Source organism: Chlorocebus sabaeus, chromosome 23, assembly GCF_047675955.1.
Source record: "Chlorocebus sabaeus isolate Y175 chromosome 23, mChlSab1.0.hap1, whole genome shotgun sequence".
Lineage (NCBI taxonomy): Eukaryota > Metazoa > Chordata > Mammalia > Primates > Cercopithecidae > Chlorocebus > Chlorocebus sabaeus.
The window spans coordinates 83,022,422-83,035,306 of NC_132926.1; the positions used below are offsets into that span (position 1 = coordinate 83,022,422).

The 12,885-nt window shown below is 38.1% G+C and overlaps 1 protein-coding gene across 1 annotated transcript in view; it reads right to left on the reverse strand.

Annotated features, from left to right (window-relative positions):
• The window catches only part of LOC103244268 (uncharacterized), a 118,917-nt gene that overhangs the window by 22,821 nt on the left and 83,211 nt on the right, over positions 1–12,885 (reverse strand). Inside the window, exon 5 of the mRNA XM_073010351.1 lies at positions 1,750–1,867. The gene's annotated coding sequence lies outside the window, so the exon portion shown is untranslated. The remainder of the gene's footprint in view (positions 1–1,749; positions 1,868–12,885) is intronic.

Genomic DNA, 12,885 nt, shown 5'->3' on the forward strand with positions numbered 1-12,885 from the left:
AGTAAAAGAGTCATAATTCATAAAAGACATGATTAGAAAAATTTACAAACTTGTATTAGGTATATTGATTAAAATATTATATCAATGTCAATAGTGATGTTGATTTTTACCTAGCCAAGAACAGTGGTCTCAGTGATGATTGGTGTAAAATTAGGTCCAAGAATCTACAAGTTGGGGCACACCAGGTGCCTACACAACAATTAGCCCTAGATTTTCTTTTTAAATAAAAACTCTAGACATCACTAAAAATGGAAAAGTAATAACTTTATAGTGGAGAAATCTGGTGGACATCACCAGTGTTGGGACAAACTGACATCACATGCCTCCTAACGTGATGTATTAAGAAGAAAACAGTATTATTCTTACATGGTATTTTTACATGCTAACTTGCATAACCTGGATTGAATCATACAAAAGCATTAAACAAACCCAAATTAATTTCCTTTCTACAAAATAAATGCCCTGAACTCTTAAAAATATCAGTATCACAAAATAAAAAGAATACTGGACACTTCCAGATTAAAGGAGACTAAAAAGATATAAGTAAATACTATGTGTGATTCTGTTCAATTCTGAATCAGAAAAAAGTCATAATTCATAAAAGACATGATTAGAAAAATTTGCAAACTTGTATTAGGTGTATTGATTAAAATATTATATCAATGTCAAATTTCCTAGGTTTGATCATTTTACTACAGTACATAGATGAATATGCTTGTTCTTAAGAAATACACACTGATGTATTTAGGAGTAAAGCAGCATGACATCTGCAGCTCACTTTCAAATGGTCCTGTATATATGTGGACAGGGTGGGAGAAAGAAATCAAATGTGGTAAAATGTTAACAATAGTGAATCTGTGTGAAGTATATGGGTGATCTTTGCACTATTCTTGCAACTTTTCTGTAAGTTTGAAAGTATTTGAAAGTAAAAAGTTTAAAAACTGTAAGCTCTGGACCAAAGGGAATTATAGCGAGGGTTCAAAAGACCTGAGCTGTAGTCCAAAGTCTTTGATGCTTGTTGTTTCTGTTTTCTCATCCAGAAACTTTGTAGAATTACTGTAAGAACTAAATAAAGTGATTGATGTAAAAGACGTTTGAAAGGTTTAAAATAACACACAATTGTGTAGTACTGTTAGAAACGGGAGTCTGACATTTGAAGATGTCTTAATAGATGGGGTGTTAGACCATGTATCATCTAAGCAGTGACAGACACATACAGAGAAACAGAGGAATGTGTGGGTTTATAACTTGAAAGTAGAGAGCATTTTAGGTCGTTTTCAGCTACTAACTCCTTATTCCAAACTGGTACCCTTTAACAAACTTTATCTACTGTATACTAGACAATATGTATACTGTAAGAATTGTAAGGATGAATGATTCATATTCTCAAGGAAGTTAGAGCCTATTAGGGGATAAAACTACAAAACTAAAAATCAGTAATATGATCTGTTAAGAAATGACTACAGAAACAAAAGTAAGAAAGCAGCAAATGTGAGGTTTGAGGATAGAGACAAAAGAATTTCTGACAGGAAGTAATATTTGAATTGAGCCTTGATGAATGAGAATATCACTTAGAAATAAGAAAAGGAGGACCGGGTGCAGTGGCTCACACCTGTAATACCAGCACTTTGGGAGGTTGAAGTGGGCAGATCACCTGAGGTCAGGATTTTAAGACCAGCCTGGCCAATATGGGGAAATCCCATTGCTACTAACAATAAAAAAAGATTAGCCATGCATGGTGGTGTGCACCTGTAGTCCCAGCTACTCAGGAGGCTGAGGTACGAGAATCTTGAATCCTAGTGGCGAAGGTTGCAGTGAGCCAAGATCGTGCCACTGCATTGTAGCTTGGGCAACAGAGTGAGACTGTCTAAAAAAGAAAAAAGAAAAGGTCATTTTAGGCAAAGAGAATGGCTGAGGAAGCTATAAATATACCTTACATATTTAGTCTCTGCAATTTTTTGCCTCCTGTGTGACAGCTTCCCCACATTACCCTTCCTAACTAAATACCCATGAAGCCATGAGAATTCCCTCCATTTTTATTTCTTGTTTTGTCACCAACTTTGAAATTTTATAGTGTATTAAAATAATGGATGGTCCACCACAGTCATGAAGAATGAATGGAACCTCCCGATAAAAGTGGTTTTTGTGAGTTTTTTTAGGGATGGTTAATTTTTAAAAATCTGATTCTGGAACCCAAGAAGACTATTAAATGTTTTTAAATTTTAAAAAAACAAACATCTGTATACCACGCTGTTCTTCTTTGCATTGGGATTTGGGTTATTTCATAGAGCATTCTAATTAATGGTGCAAAATAGTCTAATTACCAAATTAGCCTAAAGCTCTCAGAAGTGAGGTCAATGGATACACATGCTGTGGAAAGGCCAGACTTTTCATAAAGCCACAAAAACTATTTTTGGTTCCCAGAAGATGACTTGGTTAGTATCAAAAACAGTAAGATACACCTTCATTTAAGACACAAGTGAAAGACACTTCTGCGGTTAATAAATTTCACTTGCAGCAAGGGAGTAGCAGCCTCTAGGAGATACACTCCACTGCTTCTACAGAGAGGTAGAAGTGGAGTTTCAGTTTTAATTTTGCCCTGTCTTTCTTTGAAATGATTCTAGCTTCTGCTTTTGAACAAACTGTAACAGTTTCTGATCCTTGTTTTACTGTCATTGAATATCAAATGGAGAACTTGTTTTTGAGACAGGAAATGCTAGTGAAACTCCTCGCTCCTGTCAGCACTTTCTAAGCAAAGTTAGGCACACTGCTTGCATTCTCTGTATTTAGAGATCTTCATCTTTACAAGATGCTTATTGGAATCTGGAAGCTAGAATAATCCATACTCAGGCTTCAATAGCCTAAACTGTTTTTTGTTTTGTTTTGTTTTTTTGTTTTGTTTTGTTTGAGACAGAGTCTCTCTGTGTCACCCAGGCTGGAGTGCAGTGGTAGGATCTTGGCTCATTTCAACCTCCGCCTTGTGGGTTCAAGCGATTTTCCTGTCTCAGCCTCCCAAGTTCCAAGTAGCTGGGACTACAGGCATGCACTACCATGCCCAGCTAATTTTTGTATTTTTAGCGGACATGGGTTTTCACCATATTGGCCAGGCTGGTCTCAAACTCCTGCAGTCAAGTGATCTACCCGCCGTCAGTCTCCCAAAGTGCTGGGATCACAGGCATGAGCCACTGATCCAGGCCCAATAGTTTAATCTTCATATTTCACACCTGGAAAACTAAAATTGTAGTACTGCTGACTTTTCTAACTGGTACAAAGACTTCTATTAGGCAATGTCTACAAAGTGCTCTAATCACCTTAGAAGAAAATTATGCACTCTACAAATCACAGACTTGGGAGGTATTGTTAGAAGTAACCTGCTCCAACTCTGCAATATATGAATCAAGAATCATTTGTACGATGCAGTGAATTAAGATGGGTACCCTGGGCATTTAGTTTGAAAGGTCAACAAAATGCAACTTGTTAGAACAATTTTAGCTCTGTAGCCTATGGCTACCATTTATGCTAAAATAAGTATTTTATTATACACAGTGACAAATTCTTCCATCTCTTCAGCTCTCTTCACCAATGCAATGTGTACTGGGTAATATCTCCCTCAGTTAGTTTAGGCCATCTCTGGCTCTTCTGGAATATTCTGTCCCTCTCAGGGCTGCATTTGATATGCATTTTAAAGGTACTTTGCCTATAATTTAAAAGATAGCAGGATGGGGCTGGGCGCAGTGGCTTAGGCCTGTAATTCCAACAGTTTGGGAGGCCACTGCAGGCAGATCACTTGTGGTTAGGAGTTCGAAACCAGTCTGGCCAACGTGGTGAAATCTCACCTGTAATAAAAACACAAAAATTAGTCAAGTGTGGTGGCAGGCCCTTGTAATCCCAGCTATTTGGGAGGCTGTGGCACAAGAATCACTTGAAGCTGGGAGGAGGAGGTTTCAGAGAGCCAAGATTGCACCCCTGCACTCCAGCCTGGGTAACAAAGGGAGACTCTGTCTCAAAATAAATAAATAAATAAATAAATAAGATAGCAGGATGGGCACAGTGGCTCAAGCTTATAATTCCAACACTTTGGGAGGCCAAGGTGAGAGGATCAACTGAGTTCAGGAGTTTAAGACCAGCCTGGACAACAGGATAAGACCCCATCTCTATAGCAATTTAAAAAATTAGCCGAGAGTGGTGGCGTAAGTCTGTGGTCCCAGCTACTCAGGAAGCTGAAGTGGAAGGATCACCTGAGTCCAAGGGGTAGAGGCTGCTGTGTTTGCACCACTCACTCTAGCCAGGGCAACAAAGTGAGACCCTGTCTCAATCAATCAGTCAGTAATAAATAAATATAAAATGATGGCAGCTAGCAGTCAGGAGAGGCAGTAAGGGAGATTTCCCAAAATATGAAGTTCTCAAGATTCTAACCTCAGGATAGATTCTGAAACCCTAAGAGATTTTAGAAATTCTCGAAAGGTAGTTTTGCTAACACACAGCCACTTATAATCCACATTGTCTTTTCTCCCTTGGGGTGCAAGGCCTTAATTAACAATATTTAACTTAAACAGTCTCATAGTGCTACAACCAAGGGAACTCCTGAGCTACTTCCTGTTTCCCAGTCCCTGACCAAGCCACTCTTGAACTGCTCCATCCCCCAAAACAAACAAATTCTTTTAGTTAATATTTAAACTCTGTTCATTTGAGCTTTATTCCATTGACCCTAATGCTTTAACTTCTGCTAAAATAAAAATGCTCTTTGTACTATTATTAATTATTTCTGCTCTACTGTGATGGAAGAATTCAAACAATTTTGATAGGTGAATGCTTAAGCCTCTGAGAGTGAATTAATTGTATTGATCTCTTTGAGAATAAATTAACTATTATTGCTCATTGCTCATTTACATGTATAAGCTCTGGACTGGATACATTTTTTAAGACACTTAATATTTTAAGGCACTTAATTATTGTGAGACTTTATATATACATATATAAATATATACATATATACACATATGTATGTATGTATGTGTTTTTAAGTCTCACAATAATTCTACCAAGTAGGCATTCTTTTTTGGAAATGGAGTCTGGCTCTGTCTCCCAGGCTGGAGTGCAGCAGCACCATCTCTGCTCACTGCAACCTCCTTCACCCGGGTTCAGGTGATTCTCCTACCTCAGCCTCCCGAGTAGCTGGGATTAAAGGTGTGTGCCACCACACCTAGCTAATTTTTGTATTTTTCATAGAGACAGGGTTTCACCATGTTGACCAGGCTGGTCTTGAACTCCTGACCTCAGGTGATCAGCCCCCCTCGGCTTCCCAAAATGCTGGCATTATAGGTGTGAGCCACCATGCCCAGCCCAAATAGGCATTCCTATCTCTATCTTATGAAAGAGAAAACTGAGGTTCAGAAGTTGGGAAAGGTTTACACCACCTGTAAGTGACAGCCAGAAACTAAACTCATTTGTTTCTATCAGATGCCAAAGCAGGGGTCACAATTTTGCCTGGATTCAAAATGACATATGCAGGTTCTTATACTAGATGGTAGCAGGAAGAGAGTAGATGGCTGAGAACCAGAGACCCAGGAGAAGACTGGGGCGTGGTAGAGGAAACACAAGAATAAAAGAAAATTGTGGCCAGACATAGTGGCCATGCCTATGATCCCAGAGCTCGGGGAGGTCCAGATGGGAGGATCACTTGAGGCGAAACATATGAGGCCAGCCTGGGCAACATAGTGAGGCTCTGTCTCTACAAAAAATTTAGAAACTTAGTTGGGCATGGTAGCACCTGTAATCCAAGCTACTCAGGAGGCCGACATGGGAGGACTGCTTGAGCCCAGGAGTTCAAGGCTTCAGTGAGCTGTGATCGGGCCACTGCACTCCAACATGGGTGACAGAGTGAGATCCTGTCTCTAAAATTAATTAATTAATTAATTAAAATGGAATGAGAGTAGCATAACATGAGGAAAAGTACATCTACTCAGTTAAGAACATTTATTGAGTAACTACTTAAAAGAAGACACTGCTAAATCCTGGCACAAATATGTGTGTATGTATATATTAATATACACATCTTTGTGTATATACACATATAAATATAAAAATCTTTGTGTGTGTATATATAAATATATGTTAATACTTAATATATATTTGTTATTTAAGATAAAATACATAGATGTTCTTTAAAAAATATAGACAACAAGCTGGACACAGTAGCATTAGCCTATAGACCCCACTATTAGGGAGGCTGAGGAAAAGGGATCATTTGAGGCCAGTGGTTTGAGGCTGAGGCTGTTGCATACTATGATCATGCCTGTGAATAGCTATCTTACTCCAGCCTGGGCAACATAGCAAGACCCCATCTCTAAATATAAAACTAAAAAGAGAAATGGTAGCATACAATATAAACTGTTTATTCTACATCTTGCTTTTCTTATTAACATTTGTTATGTTAGTAAATATAGCACTATCTCCAGTCATCCCAATGTCTACATAACATTCCATTGTACTGATGTACCATAGGTTATTTACACAGTTCCTTTTTCATGGACATTTAGGTTGTTTACAATATTTTAGGATTAGATATGTGTTGCAATGACTATCCTTGTGCACATATGATTTTGCAAGTGCAAACCTATTTATAGGGTAAATGTAGAGATGTGGAATTGCTGAGATGAAGAATATGTACATATGTATATATTTAATTTTGACATGCATTGCCAAAATGCTCTCCATAGAGGTATTCCCAACTCACATTCCCAGCAGCAATATATGAGAGTTTCTATTTCCCCACGCAACACCATTTGAATTTAGCCATTCTGTAGGTGGAATACAGTGTTTCTACAGTTTTCATTTGAATTGCCAATATTTCAAATACAGAGTATTTCATTTTTTAAAGAAAAGGATTTCCAACTTCTCTTGAAAAATCTGAAATGTAGCAACTCTGGATCCACTTTCCACTGCTGAATAGTGACTACTTTCCTTAGGCAAGGTATATGCAGTCAATATTGTCCTTCCTCCACACACACACAATCCCATATTCATCCTGACACTGAAGCCAAGAGCCAGTTGTTATTCACCATTTTCCAATGCAGCCCCATTTACTAATCTATATTACCTTACTGGCTTCAGATATTTGAATTTTCAACCAGTCTGAAGAGAAATTAATAATAAAAGAGAAAACAAATGAAACAAGAAGTAGAATAGATAGAATAGTGAGTGAATATGAAAGAAAGATATGTTAACATAGTTCATGAGTAACAAATTTAAGGGTCTTCTGGTCTCCCATCCTCCTGGAATTTATCAGGTTATATCCACAAACTTAATACAACTTTGAATAACTTTATGTCTCTGGCACAAACATTCCAGAGTAATGTTTTGAGAATCTTGAGGATGACTCTGGTTGTGAATCTAATTTTAGCAATAACCTTGGCCCTGACCTTCTAGAAGGCAAATACCTTCTATATATTCAGGTACAGAAAGCACCACATTCCTTTATTTCCTTATATCAAATTAAATTTGGAGTTATGCCCACACTCACTATGGAATTAAAAACAGTAGATATTAGTTATCATGGGGAGGCAAGAGAGAAGGGTCTCCCTGGGATGGATGAATGCTGCCCTGATAACTTGGAGAAGAACTCTAGTCTGTGCTCTATCATCTTCTAAACCTGTGATGTTCATAGAAGACCAGCAGCTCATTCCCTTCATGGCAGTTATGGGCACTGGAAGCTTTCACCATGATTCTCACAGCGACAGCATCCATGTACTTTCTGGAAGAGTCCCCCTACCTACACCCTTGGCTCCACAAGGCGTAATGTGCACCGTCAGTCACCATACCACTGGGAAGCTACCTGGTGAAGATAAGCCACATTTATCTGTTCAACTCCAAAATCCAGTTTTGGTCCTTTCCTCCTCTGAGATAATCCAGTTTACTTTTCTCCTGTCTAAGCAGAGGTGGAAAGAGAAGTTCTAACTCAGGCCTTTAAAAACAAATTGCTGGCCATCCCTCTCTTGTTTGGGGAAAGGAGATGCTTTACTCTTCCCTTTTCAATTCACAGTAGGGAAAAAACGCCGCTTTCGATTTTGTTTTCTTAATAACATTTAGTCTGCTACTTAAGAGGGAAAGTTCTGCAAATTCTGCCATTTAAGAGGAGATTAGAAAGCCAGGTATGGTGGCTCATGCCTGTAATCTCAGCACTTTGGGAGGCTGAGGATGGAGGATCATTTGGGCTAGGAGTGACCAGCCTGGGCAACATAGCAAGACCTCATCTCTACTAAAAAATAAAAGAAATAGTTTTTAAATAAAGGGCAATTGGATCTACTCTAGATTGAACAATATAAGAGGTTTGCTCCTAGATTAACCAGGCCAAACTAGATAATAATTAAATTGCCATAAATGAACCCAACTATTAAAATGTCTCTGAGACCTTTTTCTACACAATTACTTACAGAAATACGTCTAGTCTGGATCTGAATCCTACCATCATAAGGTATTAGCCATGCACTAATCTCTTCAACGTTGACCTGTCATTTAACCCATTTCCTCCATGAATTTGAAATGATCTCTTCGGAGAACAAAGAGAGTTATATTTATTATTCTCAAGCTTTCAGTTGAAGGGAAGGATGGAGGAGGTGAGGGAGGACAGTCAGATTCAGATTCAATTAAATTTGAAAGCAGATACGAAAGTTAGACTAAATCATCGTTCATATAGATTTACCTTATTCCCCTACTGACACACGGCCAAACAAATATGTATCTGAATATGTCTTCCTTTCTTGTAATAAACTTAGCTAGAGGGAAATAATTACCATTGCAAAGAATAGAGACATATGAAGCAGTTTTCCCGCTTATATAAGATCTCAGCATTTCATCACAATCAGAAAATTTGCTCATTGTCTGTTTCTCTCAATATTTTGTAACTTTTCTAATAAATCTGAAATGTTTAGCGAGTGTCTTAACCATGCATCTATAATCCCACCTATCTGGGGGGCTGAGGAGTAAGGATGGCTTGAGACCAGGAGTTTGAATACAGTTTTGACAACATAGCAAGACCCTGTTTCTAAATACTTAATAATAACACTCTGAAATTTTTTAGACAAAAATAAGGTGTTTCCAGTGACTAAAAATATATAAAGTTCTACATCTAAATGAGTTTTAGTTATAAAACAAGTTGACTTGCCAAAGTCCCCCCTGTGACTGTTTAAGAGATGAATGTAGAGAGCAGGAATCCTGATTGTTTCATGTGGGGGAAGGGTCAAGCCTCTATAAAAGCTCTGTACCTTGCCCTGTCAAGTGTGTGCTTGCCTCCAGAATTCAAACTTTGGAAATACAATTAAGTAATTAGGTTGGATTTGCACTGATAGAGTTTTGTTTTGTCTTTGTTTTTCTTTATAGAAACAGGGTCTCGTTCTGTCGTGCAGGCTGCAGTGGAGTGGCATGATCATAGCTCACTCCTGCCTGGAACTCCTGGGCTCAAGTGATCCTCTCACCTCAGCCTCCCCAGTAGCTATGACTACAGGCAGATGCCACCATGCCTGGCCCCTGACAGAAACTTTCAGAAGGCATTTAGTATTATGATGAGAGGCTTTTGCACTGATTTCATGCAAAATGGCAACAGATAATTTGTACAGAGTACAGTTTTCCAGAAATAAAGTTGTTCTTAAGTGAGAATGATGTCATACTAAAGCCATATATCAAGGACAAGTGTCCAACATGTGGTCTGTGAAAATGAAGTTCATTATAGGTTTTATGTGATGAGTCACCACAGTTACAGCCACTGGACAATATCTTCAGTGTAAATTTCGAATAGACTTTCCAGTTCAGGGAAATTTTTGGCACCTTTTATACATAAAACATTGCAGATTTCTCCATGACCCAGTTTTTTGTTGTTGTTTTGTTTTGTATGGATTCAGCCCAGAGCTTCTCCAGAATTCTCCCAGAGAGAGCAGGGCTTCCCTCCACCATCCCATGCTGCTGCTTCCTCTGTTCTTTTTCTGTCTTTTTGACACCATTTGCTTTCTACCTCCCATGTATTCCTCATATCTTACCTGTTTAAAAGTGAAGTTTTAAAACAAAACCAAAAGATAAAGCTTTCCAGTTATTTCAGTGAGAGCTTGCCAAGAGAGTAAGGGAGTTGCATGAGTTCAGTCCTACTTCTTGAACATTTTCAGTGGCTCTTCATCACTTACCTGTATTTTTTAAAATTAATTTCCTCAGCCTAGTATTCAAAGTTCTTTATGCCCCATCCTAGGAGCTCACTCTAAACTTACTCCTACTACTCTCAAATCATTGTTATATAAGAAGTTGCTGGCAAGGTGCAGTGGTTCACGCCTATAATCCCAGCACTTTGGGAAGCCAAGGCAGGCTGTTCACTTCAGGCCAGGAGTTCGAGACCAGCCTGGCCAACATAATAAAATCCCATCTCTAAAAAAATAAACATAAAAATAAAATGTTATGGGTTCAGTTGTATCCTGCAATAAACATATGTTGAAGTCCTAACCCCTAGTACCTCAGAATCTTCCCATGTTTGGAAATAGAGTTTTCACGGAGGTAACCAAGTTAAAATGAGGTCATTAAGGTGGAAATTTGGACACAGAGACAGACACGAACAGAAAGAAGATGATGTAAAGGTAGGGAGAACATCACGTGAAGAAGGAGGATTGAAGAGATGCATCTGCAAGCAAAGGAATGCCACAGATTGCCAGCAAACCCAGAAGGTAGGAAGAGGCAAGGAAGGATTCTTCTGAAGCCTTCGGAGGAAGCATGGCTGGGCCAACACCTTGATTTCTGATTTCTAAACTGTGAGACAATACTCTTCTACTGTTTTAAACCACCCAGCTCTCCAGTACTTTTTGCTGTTACGGCAAACTTAGGAAACTAATACAACTGCCACATTTTAAGCTTCTGTTGATATTATTTCTTCTGCTTCTATTTCTCCCCTTTTTGCTCTTTAAAAAAAAATTCTATTCATTTTTAGAAGCCCAGTCACATCTTACTTTCCTCTGTTGCCACCGTCTCTTTTAAAAACTGGGCCAGGCACGGTGGCTCACACCTGTAATCCCAGCACTTTGGGAGTCCGAGATGGGCAGATCACTTGAGGTCAGGAATTCCAGAACAGCCTGGTCAACATGGTGAAACCTTATCTCTACTGAAAAATTTAAAAAAAAAAAAAAAAAAAAAATTAGCTGGGAGTGGTCATGGGCCCCTGTAATTCCAGCTACTCAGGAGGCTGAGGCAGGAGAATCGCTTGAACCCAGGAGGCAGAGGTTGCAGCAGTGAGCAGAGATCTAGCCACTACACTTCAGCCTAGGCAACAGAGTGAGACTCCATCTTAAAAAAAAAAATAAAAAGTAAAAATAATTATTCCTTGAAATTTGAACTCCTATATCATTTTTTGTATTCTTAGTATCAATAATTTGTTATATTCTGTGGGTTATGAGGTTTAAAAAGCAATACATATCCTTGTATGTATATATTCTCTTCCTCAGTCTAGGCTTTAAATGAGAATATGTCTTATCTGTTGCTATTTAATAGGTTAGCAATGATGTAGATATAAGTACTCAATAAATATTTTTAGTGACATTATACTATTATCTCCTAATTGATAAATACACTTGAATAATTTAATAAAAATAAAAAACACCAATGACTTTCATTATTAGAAAGATGATCTAATTTTAATTAATCTTAATTATATAAATAATATATATGATGGTACAGCATTTTTCTCTCAATCATCTTTATATGTTATGAGGTTTAAAAAGCAAACAATCTATTCATTCAATTTTATATTCCACTTTATTGATTTAATATATGACCATAGAAATATTTTTTCTACTTTCGTATGTTTATGAGTTGTTTAATAAACAATACTGAAATCATAATATGCATTCAATATCTTGTTCCACTTTATTCATTTAATATTGTACTCTGAGAAAGTTATATATTAACCAGTTATTCAAAAGAATCATTTTATTGGTTATATAACATTTTATTCATATAGGTACACCATAATTTATTTAACAGTTCTCTTTATGGTCATTTAAATGGTTGTAGTATTTACTCTTATAATTTCATAAATATTATCTTTGCTCATATATGCTTGATAGTATCTGATATGGTTTGGATATTTGTCCCTCCAAATGTCATGTTGAAATATAATCCCCGATGTCAGAGGTGGGGCCTGGTGAGATGTGTTTGAGTCATGGGGGTGGACCCGTCATGCCGTGTACTGTACTCATGATATTAAGTGAGTTCTAGTGAAATACGGTTGTTTAAAAGTATGTGGCACCTCCCCAACCTTTCTTGCTCCCACTCTCACCATGTGAGATGCCAGCACCCCTTTGCCTTCCACAATGATTGTAAGTTTCCTGAGGACCTCACCAGAAGCAGATACTAGCACCATACTTCTTGTATGGTCTATAGTGTACGGTGAACCAATTAAACTTATTTTCTTTATAAATCACCCAGTCTCAGGTAAATTTTTATAGCAATACAAAACTAATAAAGAAAATTAGTATCAAAAGTAGGGTGTTGGCTGGGTGCAGTGGCTCACACCTGTAATTCCAACACTTTGGGAGGCTGAGGCAGGTGGATCACCTGAGGTCAGCAATTCAAGACCAGCCTGACCAACATGGTGAAACCCCATCTCTACCAAAAATACAAAAATTAGCCAGGTGTGGAGGTAGGTACCTGTAATCCCAGCTACTCAGGGAGCTAAAGCAGGAGGATTGCTTGAGACCCGGAGGCAGAGGTTGCAGTGAGCTGAGATCGTGCCACTGCACTCCAGCCTGGGTAACAGATTGAGACTCTGTCTCAAAAAAAAAAAAAAAAAAAAAAAAAAACAGTATGGTGTTGCTATAAAGATACCTGAAAATGTTAAAGCAGCTTTGGAACTGGGTA